This window comes from Lissotriton vulgaris, chromosome 5 (assembly GCF_964263255.1).
Source record: "Lissotriton vulgaris chromosome 5, aLisVul1.2, whole genome shotgun sequence".
NCBI lineage: Eukaryota > Metazoa > Chordata > Amphibia > Caudata > Salamandridae > Lissotriton > Lissotriton vulgaris.
This window is the reverse complement of record NC_141693.1, coordinates 726,430,365-726,442,806: the sequence shown is the minus strand read 5'-3', so window position 1 is coordinate 726,442,806 and position 12,442 is coordinate 726,430,365.

Genomic DNA, 12,442 nt, shown 5'->3' with positions numbered 1-12,442 from the left:
CCAACCCCACTTACAAGTAAAACTAGCTAAAATGTGCCTTGCTTCTCTTCACTGAAAAGCTCATTCTGAGTATATTTTTAGCATACGTTTGCTCCTGCCTTGTCAGCTGAGCAGCGAATTTCTATTTAACCACCTGCTATCATGAGAGACCTCAGGGCTGCATGTTTTGAGCCCAGTACTGATCCTGAAAAGCGTTTCCAACCCCACTTACAAGTAAAACTAGCTAAAATGTGCCTTGCTGCTATTCACTGAAAAGCTCATTCTGTGTACATTTTTGGCATACGTTTGCTCCTACCGGGTCAGCTGAGCAGCGAATTTCTATTTAACTACCTGCTTTCATGAGAGACCTCTGGGCTGCATGTTTTGAGCCCAGTACTGAGCCTGAAAAGCATTTTCAACCCCACTTACAAGTAAAACTAGCTAAAATGTGCCTGGCTTCTCTTCACTGAAAAGTTCATTCTGAGTACATTTTAAGCATACGTTTTCTCCTGTCGGGTCAGCTGAGCAGCAAATTTTTATTTAACCACCTGCTATCATGAGAGACCTCAGGGCTGCATGTTTTGAGCCCAGTACTGAGCCTGAAAAGCATTTCCAACCCCACTTACAAGTAAAACTAGCTAAAATGTGCCTGGCTGCTATTCACTGAAAAGCTCATTCTGTGTACATTTTTGGCATACGTTTGCTCCTGCCGGGTCAGCTGAGCAGCGAATTTCTATTTAACCACCTGCTATCATGAGAGACCTCAGGGCTGCATGTTTTGAGCCCAGTACTGATCCTGAAAAGCGTTTCCAACCCCACTTACAAGTAAAACTAGCTAAAATGTGCCTGGCTGCTATTCACTGAAAAGCTCATTCTGTGTACATTTTTGGCATACGTTTGCTCCTACCGGGTCAGCTGAGCAGCGAATTTCTATTTAACCACCTGCTTTCATGAGAGACCTCAGGGCTGCATGTTTTGAGCCCAGTACTGAGCCTGAAAAGCATTTCCAACCCCACTTACAAGTAAAACTAGCTAAAATGTGCCTGGCTTCTCTTCACTGAAAAGCTCATTCTGAGTACATTTTTAGCATACGTTTGCTCCTGCCGGGTCAGCTGAGCAGCGAATTTCTATTTAACCACCTGCTATCATGAGAGACCTCAGGGCTGCATGTTTCGAGCCCAGTACTGAGCCTGAAAAGCATTTCCAACCCCACTTACAAGTAAAACTAGCTAAAATGTGCCTGGCTTCTCTTCACTGAAAAGCTCATTCTGAGTACATTTTTAGCATACGTTTGCTCCTGCCGGGTCAGCTGAGCAGCGAATTTTTATTTAACCACCTGCTATCATGAGAGACCTCAGGGCTGCATGTTTTGAGCCCAGTACTGATCCTGAAAAGCGTTTCCAACCCCACTTACAAGTAAAACTAGCTAAAATGTGCCTGGCTGCTATTCACTGAAAAGCTCATTCTGTGTACATTTTTGGCATACGTTTGCTCCTACCGGGTCAGTTGAGCAGCGAATTTCTATTTAACCACCTGCTTTCATGAGAGACCTCAGGGCTGCATGTTTTGAGCCCAGTACTGAGCCTAAAAAGCATTTCCAACCCCACTTACAAGTAAAACTAGCTAAAATGTGCCTGGCTTCTCTTCACTGAAAAGCTCATCCTGAGTACATTTTTAGCATACGTTTGCTCCTGCTGGGTCAGCTGAGCAGCGAATTTCTAACCACCTGCTATCATGAGAGACCTCAGGGCTGCATGTTTTGAGCCCAGTACTGATCCTGAAAAGCGTTTCCAACCCCACTTACAAGTAAAACTAGCTAAAATGTGCCTGGCTTCTCTTCACTGAAAAGCTCATTCTGAGTACATTTTTAGCATACGTTTGCTCCTGCCTTGTCAGCTGAGCAGCGAATTTCTATTTAACCACCTGCTATCATGAGAGACCTCAGGGCTGCATGTTTTGAGCCCAGTACTGATCCTGAAAAGCGTTTCCAACCCCACTTACAAGTAAAACTAGCTAAAATGTGCCTGGCTGCTATTTACTGAAAAGCTCATTCTGTGTACATTTTTGGCATACGTTTGCTCCTACCGGGTCAGCTGAGCAACAAATTTCTATTTAACCACCTGCTTTCATGAGAGACCTCAGGGCTGCATGTTTTGAGCCCAGTACTGAGCCTGAAAAGCATTTCCAACCCCACTTACAAGTAAAACTAGCTAAAATGTGCCTGGCTTCTCTTCACTGAAAAGCTCATTCTGAGTACATTTTTAGCATACGTTTGCTCCTGCCGGGTCAGCTGAGCAGCGAATTTCTAACCACCTGCTATCATGAGAGACCTCAGGGCTGCATGTTTTGAGCCCAGTACTGATCCTGAAAAGCGTTTCCAACCCCACTTACAAGTAAAACTAGCTAAAATGTGCCTGGCTGCTATTCACTGAAAAGCTCATTCTGTGTACATTTTTGGCATATGTTTGCTCCTACCGGGTCAGCTGATCAGCGAATTTCTATTAACCACCTGCTTTCATGAGAGACCTCAGGGCTGCATGTTTTGAGCCCAGTACTGAGCCTGAAAAGTATTTCCAACCCCACTTACAAGTAAAACTAGCTAAAATGTGCCTGGCTTCTCTTCACTGAAAAGCTCATTCTGAGTACATTCTTAGCATACGTTTGCTCCTGCCGGGTCAGCTGAGCAGCGAATTTCTATTTAACCACCTGCTATCATGAGAGACCCCAGGGCTGCATGTTTTGAGCCCAGTACTGAGCCTGAAAAGCATTTCCAACCCCACTTACATGTAAAACTAGCTAAAATGTGCCTGGCTTCTCTTCACTGAAAAGCTCATTCTGAGTACATTTTTAGCATACGTTTGCTCCTGCCGGGTCAGCTGAGCAGCGAATTTCTAACCACCTGCTATCATGAGAGACCTCAGGGCTGCATGTTTTGAGCCCAGTACTGAGCCTGAAAAGCATTTCCAACCCCACTTACAAGTAAAACTAGTTAAAATGTGCCTGGCTGCTATTCACTGAAAAGCTCATTCTGTGTACATTTTTGGCATACGTTTGCTCCTGCCGGGTCAGCTGAGCAGCGAATTTCTATTTAACCACCTGCTATCATGAGAGACCCCAGGGCTGCATGTTTTGAGCCCAGTACTGAGCCTGAAAAGCATTTCCAACCCCACTTACAAGTAAAACTAGCTAAAATGTGCATGGCTGCTATTCACTGAAAAGCTCATTCTGAGTACATTTTTAGCATACGTTTGCTCCTGCCGGGTCAGCTGAGCAGCAAATTTCTAACCACCTGCTATCATGAGAGACCTCAGCGCTGCATGTTTTGAGCCCAGTACTGATCCTGAAAAGCGTTTCCAACCCCACTTACAAGTAAAACTAGCTAAAATGTGCCTGGCTGCTATTCACTGAAAAGCTCATTCTGTGTACATTTTTGGCATACGTTTGCTCCTGCCGGGTCAGCTGAGCAGCGAATTTCTATTTAACCACCTGCTTTCATGAGAGACCTCAGGGCTGCATGTTTTGAGCCCAGTACTGAGCCTGAAAAGCATTTCCAACCCCACTTACAAGTAAAACTAGCTAAAATGTGCCTGGCTTCTCTTCACTGAAAAGCTCATTCTGAGTACATTTTTAGCATACGTTTGCTCCTGCTGGGTCAGCTGAGCAGCGAATTTCTAACCACCTGCTATCATGAGAGACCTCAGGGCTGCATGTTTTGAGCCCGGTACTGATCCTGAAAAGCGTTTCCAACCCCACTTACAAGTAAAACTAGCTAAAATGTGCCTGGCTTCTCTTCACTGAAAAGCTCATTCTGAGTACATTTTTAGCATACGTTTGCTCCTGCCTTGTCAGCTGAGCAGCGAATTTCTATTTAACCACCTGCTATCATGAGAGACCTCAGGGCTGCATGTTTTGAGCCCAGTACTGATCCTGAAAAGCGTTTCCAACCCCACTTACAAGTAAAACTAGCTAAAATGTGCCTGGCTGCTATTCACTGAAAAGCTCATTCTGTGTACATTTTTGGCATACGTTTGCTCCTACCGGGTCAGCTGAGCAGCGAATTTCTATTTAACCACCTGCTTTCATGAGAGACCTCAGGGCTGCATGTTTTGAGCCCAGTACTGAGCCTGAAAAGCATTTCCAACCCCACTTACAAGTAAAACTAGCTAAAATGTGCCTGGCTTCTCTTCACTGAAAAGCTCATTCTGAGTACATTTTTAGCATACGTTTGCTCCTGCCGGGTCAGCTGAGCAGCGAATTTCTAACCACCTGCTATCATGAGAGACCTCAGGGCTGCATGTTTTGAGCCCAGTACTGAGCCTGAAAAGCATTTCCAACCCCACTTACAAGTAAAACTAGCTAAAATGTGCCTGGCTTCTCTTCACTGAAAAGCTTATTCTGAGTACATTTTTAGCATACGTTTGCTCCTGCCGGGTCAGCTGAGCAGCGAATTTCTATTTAACCACCTGCTATCATGAGAGACCTCAGGGCTGCATGTTTTGAGCCCAGTACTGATCCTGAAAAGCGTTTCCAACCCCACTTACAAGTAAAACTAACTAAAATGTGCCTGGCTGCTATTCACTGAAAAGCTCATTCTGTGTACATTTTTGGCATACGTTTGCTCCTACCGGGTCAGCTGAGCAGCGAATTTCTATTTAACCACCTGCTTTCATGAGAGACCTCAGGGCTGCATGTTTTGAGCCCAGTACTGAGCCTGAAAAGCATTTCCAACCCCACTTACAAGTAAAACTAGCTAAAATGTGCCTGGCTTCTCTTCACTGAAAAGCTCATTCTGAGTACATTTTTAGCATACGTTTGCTCCTGCCGGGTCAGCTGAGCAGCGAATTTCTATTTAACCACCTGCTATCATGAGAGACCTCAGGGCTGCATGTTTTGAGCCCAGTACTGAGCCTGAAAAGCATTTCCAACCCCACTTACAAGTGAAACTAGCTAAAATGTGCCTGGCTTCTCTTCACTGAAAAGCTCATTCTGAGTACATTTTTAGCATACGTTTGCTCCTGCTGGGTCAGCTGAGCAGCGAATTTCTAACCACCTGCTATCATGAGAGACCTCAGGGCTGCATGTTTTGAGCCCAGTACTGATCCTGAAAAGCGTTTCCAACCCCACTTACAAGTAAAACTAGCTAAAATGTGCCTGGCTTCTCTTCACTGAAAAGCTCATTCTGAGTACATTTTTAGCATACGTTTGCTCCTGCCTTGTCAGCTGAGCAGCGAATTTCTATTTAACCACCTGCTATCATGAGAGACCTCAGGGCTGCATGTTTTGAGCCCAGTACTGATCCTGAAAAGCGTTTCCAACCCCACTTACAAGTAAAACTAGCTAAAAGGTGCCTGGCTGCTATTCACTGAAAAGCTCATTCTGTGTACATTTTTGGCATACGTTTGCTCCTACCGGGTCAGCTGAGCAGCGAATTTCTATTTAACCACCTGCTTTCATGAGAGACCTCAGGGCTGCATGTTTTGAGCCCAGTACTGAGCCTGTAAAGTATTTCCAACCCCACTTACAAGTAAAACTAGCTAAAATGTGCCTGGCTTCTCTTCACTGAAAAGCTCATTCTGAGTATATTTTTAGCATACGTTTGCTCCTGCCTTGTCAGCTGAGCAGCGAATTTCTATTTAACCACCTGCTATCATGAGAGACCTCAGGGCTGCATGTTTTGAGCCCAGTACTGATCCTGAAAAGCGTTTCCAACCCCACTTACAAGTAAAACTAGCTAAAATGTGCCTGGCTGCTATTCACTGAAAAGCTCATTCTGTGTACATTTTTGGCATACGTTTGCTCCTACCGGGTCAGCTGAGCGGCGAATTTCTAATTAACTACCTGCTTACATGAGAGACCTCAGGGCTGCATGTTTTGAGCCCAGTACTGAGCCTGAAAAGCATTTTCAACCCCACTTACAAGTAAAACTAGCTAAAATGTGCCTGGCTTCTCTTCACTGAAAAGCTCATTCTGAGTACATTTTAAGCATACGTTTTCTCCTGCCGGGTCAGCTGAGCAGCAAATTTTTATTTAACCACCTGCTATCATGAGAGACCTCAGGGCTGCATGTTTTGAGCCCAGTACTGAGCCTGAAAAGCATTTCCAACCCCACTTACAAGTAAAACTAGCTAAAATGTGCCTGGCTGCTATTCACTGAAAAGCTCATTCTGTGTACATTTTTGGCATACGTTTGCTCCTGCCGGGTCAGCTGAGCAGCGCATTTCTATTTAACCACCTGCTATCATGAGAGACCTCAGGGCTGCATGTTTTGAGCCCAGTACTGAGCCTGAAAAGCATTTCCAACCCCACTTACAAGTAAAACTAGCTAAAATGTGCCTGGCTGCTATTCACTGAAAAGCTCATTCTGAGTACATTTTTGGCATACGTTTGCTCCTACGGGGTCAGCTGATCAGCGAATTTCTATTTAACCACCTGCTTTCATGAGAGACCTCAGGGCTGCATGTTTTGAGCCCAGTACTGAGCCTGAAAAGTATTTCCAACCCCACTTACAAGTAAAACTAGCTAAAATGTGCCTGGCTGCTATTCACTGAAAAGCTCATTCTGTGTACATTTTTGGCATACGTTTGCTCCTGCCGGGTCAGCTGAGCAGCAAATTTCTAACCACCTGCTATCATGAGAGACCTCAGGGCTGCATGTTTTGAGCCCAGTACTGATCCTGAAAAGCGTTTCCAACCCCACTTACAAGTAAAACTAGCTAAAATGTGCCTGGCTGCTATTCACTGAAAAGCTCATTCTGTGTACATTTTTGGCATACGTTTGCTCCTACCGGGTCAGCTGAGCAGCGAATTTCTATTTAACCACCTGCTTTCATGAGAGACCTCAGGGCTGCATGTTTTGAGTCCAGTACTGAGCCTGAAAAGCATTTCCAACCCCACTTACAAGTAAAACTAGCTAAAATGTGCCTGGCTTCTCTTCACTGAAAAGCTCATTCTGAGTACATTTTTAGCATACGTTTGCTCCTGCCGGGTCAGCTGAGCAGCGAATTTCTATTTAACCACCTGCTATCATGAGAGACCTCAGGGCTGCATGTTTCGAGCCCAGTACTGAGCCTGAAAAGCATTTCCAACCCCACTTACAAGTAAAACTAGCTAAAATGTGCCTGGCTTCTCTTCACTGAAAAGCTCATTCTGAGTACATTTTTAGCATACGTTTGCTCCTGCCGGGTCAGCTGAGCAGCAAATTTTTATTTAACCACCTGCTATCATGAGAGACCTCAGGGCTGCATGTTTTGAGCCCAGTACTGATCCTGAAAAGCGTTTCCAACCCCACTTACAAGTAAAACTAGCTAAAATGTGCCTGGCTGCTATTCACTGAAAAGCTCATTCTGTGTACATTTTTGGCATACGTTTGCTCCTACCGGGTCAGCTGAGCAGCGAATTTCTATTTAACCACCTGCTTTCATGAGAGACCTCAGGGCTGCATGTTTTGAGCCCAGTACTGAGCCTGAAAAGCATTTCCAACCCCACTTACAAGTAAAACTAGCTAAAATGTGCCTGGCTTCTCTTCACTGAAAAGCTCATTCTGAGTACATTTTTAGCATACGTTTGCTCCTGCTGGGTCAGCTGAGCAGCGAATTTCTAACCACCTGCTATCATGAGAGACCTCAGGGCTGCATGTTTTGAGCCCAGTACTGATCCTGAAAAGCGTTTCCAACCCCACTTACAAGTAAAACTAGCTAAAATGTGCCTGGCTTCTCTTCACTGAAAAGCTCATTCTGAGTACATTTTTAGCATACGTTTGCTCCTGACTTGTCAGCTGAGCAGCGAATTTCTATTTAACCACCTGCTATCATGAGAGACCTCAGGGCTGAATGTTTTGAGCCCAGTACTGATCCTGAAAAGCGTTTCCAACCCCACTTACAAGTAAAACTAGCTAAAATGTGCCTGGCTGCTATTTACTGAAAAGCTCATTCTGTGTACATTTTTGGCATACGTTTGCTCCTACCGGGTCAGCTGAGCAACAAATTTCTATTTAACCACCTGCTTTCATGAGAGACCTCAGGGCTGCATGTTTTGAGCCCAGTACTGAGCCTGAAAAGCATTTCCAACCCCACTTACAAGTAAAACTAGCTAAAATGTGCCTGGCTTCTCTTCACTGAAAAGCTCATTCTGAGTACATTTTTAGCATACGTTTGCTCCTGCCGGGTCAGCTGAGCAGCGAATTTCTAACCACCTGCTATCATGAGAGACCTCAGGGCTGCATGTTTTGAGCCCAGTACTGATCCTGAAAAGCGTTTCCAACCCCACTTACAAGTAAAACTAGCTAAAATGTGCCTGGCTGCTATTCACTGAAAAGCTCATTCTGTGTACATTTTTGGCATATGTTTGCTCCTACCGGGTCAGCTGATCAGCGAATTTCTATTAACCACCTGCTTTCATGAGAGACCTCAGGGCTGCATGTTTTGAGCCCAGTACTGAGCCTGAAAAGTATTTCCAACCCCACTTACAAGTAAAACTAGCTAAAATGTGCCTGGCTTCTCTTCACTGAAAAGCTCATTCTGAGTACATTCTTAGCATACGTTTGCTCCTGCCGGGTCAGCTGAGCAGCGAATTTCTATTTAACCACCTGCTATCATGAGAGACCTCAGGGCGGCATATTTTGAGCCCAGTACTGATCCTGAAAAGCGTTTCCAACCCCACTTACATGTAAAACTAGCTAAAATGTGCCTGGCTTCTCTTCACTGAAAAGCTCATGCTGAGTACATTTTTAGCATACGTTTGCTCCTGCCGGGTCAGCTGAGCAGCGAATTTCTAACCACCTGCTATCATGAGAGACCTCAGGGCTGCATGTTTTGAGCCCAGTACTGAGCCTGAAAAGCATTTCCAACCCCACTTACAAGTAAAACTAGCTAAAATGTGCCTGGCTGCTATTCACTGAAAAGCTCATTCTGTGTACATTTTTGGCATACGTTTGCTCCTGCCGGGTCAGCTGAGCAGCGAATTTCTATTTAACCACCTGCTATCATGAGAGACCTCAGGGCTGCATGTTTTGAGCCCAGTACTGAGCCTGAAAAGCATTTCCAACCCCACTTACAAGTAAAACTAGCTAAAATGTGCCTGGCTGCTATTCACTGAAAAGCTCATTCTGTGTACATTTTTGGCATACGTTTGCTCCTGCCGGGTCAGCTGAGCAGCGAATTTCTATTTAACCACCTGCTTTCATGAGAGACCTCAGGGCTGCATGTTTTAAGCCCAGTAGTGAGCCTGAAAAGCATTTCCAACCCCACTTACAAGTAAAACTAGCTAAAATGTGCCTGGCTTCTCTTCACTGAAAAGCTTATTCTGAGTACATTTTTAGCATACGTTTGCTCCTGCCGGGTCAGCTGAGCAGCGAATTTCTATTTAACCACCTGCTATCATGAGAGACCTCAGGGCTGCATGTTTTGAGCCCAGTACTGATCCTGAAAAGCGTTTCCAACCCCACTTACAAGTAAAACTAGCTAAAATGTGCCTGGCTGCTATTCACTGAAAAGCTCATTCTGTGTACATTTTTGGCATACGTTTGTTCCTACCGGGTTAGCTGAGCAGCGAATTTCTATTTAACCACCTGCTTTCATGAGGGACCTCAGGGCTGCATGTTTTGAGCCCAGTACTGAGCCTGAAAAGCATTTCCAACCCCACTTACAAGTAAAACTAGCTAAAATGTGCCTGGCTTCTCTTCACTGAAAAGCTCATTCTGAGTACATTTTTAGCATACGTTTGCTCCTGCCGGGTCAGCTGAGCAGCGAATTTCTAACCACCTGCTATCATGAGAGACCTCAGGGCTGCATGTTTTGAGCCCAGTACTCATTCATTCTGAGTACATTTTTAGCATACGTTTGCTCCTGCCGGGTCAGCTGAGCAGCGAATTTCTAACCACCTGCTATCATGAGAGACCTCAGGGCTGCATGTTTTGAGCCCAGTACTGATCCTGAAAAGCGTTTCCAACCCCACTTACAAGTAAAACTAGCTAAAATGTGCCTGGCTTCTCTTCACTGAAAAGCTCATTCTGAGTACATTTTTAGCATACGTTTGCTCCTGCCGGGTCAGCTGAGCAGCGAATTTCTATTTAACCACCTGCTATCATGAGAGACCTCAGGGCTGCATGTTTTGAGCCCAGTACTGATCCTGAAAAGCGTTTCCAACCCCACTTACAAGTAAAACTAGCTAAAATGTGCCTGGCTGCTATTCACTGAAAAGCTCATTCTGTATACATTTTTGGCATACGTTTGCTCCTACCGGGTCAGCTGAGCAGCGAATTTCTATTTAACCACCTGCTTTCATGAGAGACCTCAGGGCTGCATGTTTTGAGCCCAGTACTGAGCCTGAAAAGCATTTCCAACCCCACTTACAAGTAAAACTAGCTAAAATGTGCCTGGCTTCTCTTCACTGAAAAGCTCATTCTGAGTACATTTTTAGCATACGTTTGCTCCTGCCGGGTCAGCTGAGCAGCGAATTTCTATTTAACCACCTGCTATCATGAGAGACCTCAGGGCTGCATGTTTTGAGCCCAGTACTGATCCTGAAAAGCATTTCCAACCCCACTTACAAGTAAAACTAGCTAAAATGTGCCTGGCTTCTCTTCACTGAAAAGCTCATTCTGAGTACATTTTTAGCATACATTTGCTCCTGCCGGGTCAGCTGAGCAGCGAATTTTTATTTAACCACCTGCTATCATGAGAGACCTCAGGGCTGCATGTTTTGAGCCCAGTACTGATCCTGAAAAGCGTTTCCAACCCCACTTACAAGTAAAACTAGCTAAAATGTGCCTGGCTGCTATTCACTGAAAAGCTCATTCTGTGTACATTTTTGGCATACGTTTGCTCCTACCGGGTCAGCTGAGCAGCGAATTTCTATTTAACCACCTGCTTTCATGAGAGACCTCAGGGCTGCATGTTTTGAGCCCAGTACTGAGCCTGAAAAGCATTTCCAACCCCACTTACAAGTAAAACTAGCTAAAATGTGCCTGGCTTCTCTTCACTGAAAAGCTCATTCTGAGTACATTTTTAGCATACGTTTGCTCCTGCTGGGTCAGCTGAGCAGCGAATTTCTAACCACCTGCTATCATGAGAGACCTCAGGGCTGCATGTTTTGAGCCCAGTACTGATCCTGAAAAGCGTTTCCAACCCCACTTACAAGTAAAACTAGCTAAAATGTGCCTGGCTTCTCTTCACTGAAAAGCTCATTCTGAGTACATTTTTAGCATACGTTTGCTCCTGCCTTGTCAGCTGAGCAGCGAATTTCTATTTAACCACCTGCTATCATGAGAGACCTCAGGGCTGCATGTTTTGAGCCCAGTACTGATCCTGAAAAGCGTTTCCAACCCCACTTACAAGTAAAACTAGCTAAAATGTGCCTGGCTGCTATTTACTGAAACATTCTGTGTACATTTTTGGCATACGTTTGCTCCTACCGGGTCAGCTGAGCAGCAAATTTCTATTTAACCACCTGCTTTCATGAGAGACCTCAGGGCTGCATGTTTTGAGCCCAGTACTGAGCCTGAAAAGCATTTCCAACCCCACTTACAAGTAAAACTAGCTAAAATGTGCCTGGCTTCTCTTCACTGAAAAGCTCATTCTGAGTACATTTTTAGCATACGTTTGCTCCTGCCGGGTCAGCTGAGCAGCGAATTTCTAACCACCTGCTATCATGAGAGACCTCAGGGCTGCATGTTTTGAGCCCAGTACTGATCCTGAAAAGCGTTTCCAACCCCACTTACAAGTAAAACTAGCTAAAATGTGCCTGGCTGCTATTCACTGAAAAGCTCATTCTGTGTACATTTTTGGCATATGTTTGCTCCTACCGGGTCAGCTGATCAGCGAATTTCTATTAACCACCTGCTTTCATGAGAGACCTCAGGGCTGCATGTTTTGAGCCCAGTACTGAGCCTGAAAAGTATTTCCAACCCCACTTACAAGTAAAACTAGCTAAAATGTGCCTGGCTTCTCTTCACTGAAAAGCTCATTCTGAGTACATTCTTAGCATACGTTTGCTCCTGCCGGGTCAGCTGAGCAGCGAATTTCTATTTAACCACCTGCTATCATGAGAGACCTCAGGGCTGCATGTTTTCAGCCCAGTACTGATCCTGAAAAGCATTTCCAACCCCACTTACATGTAAAACTAGCTAAAATGTGCCTGGCTTCTCTTCACTGAAAAGCTCATTCTGAGTACATTTTTAGCATACGTTTGCTCCTGCCGGGTCAGCTGAGCAGCGAATTTCTAACCACCTGCTATCATGAGAGACCTCAGGGCTGCATGTTTTGAGCCCAGTACTGATCCTGAAAAGCGTTTCCAACCCCACTTACAAGTAAAACTAGCTAAAATGTGCCTGGCTGCTATTCACTGAAAAGCTCATTCTGTGTACATTTTCGGCATACGTTTGCTCCTACCGGGTCAGCTGAGCAGCGAATTTCTATTTAACTACCTGCTTTCATGAGAGACCTCAGGGCTGCATGTTTTGAGCCCAG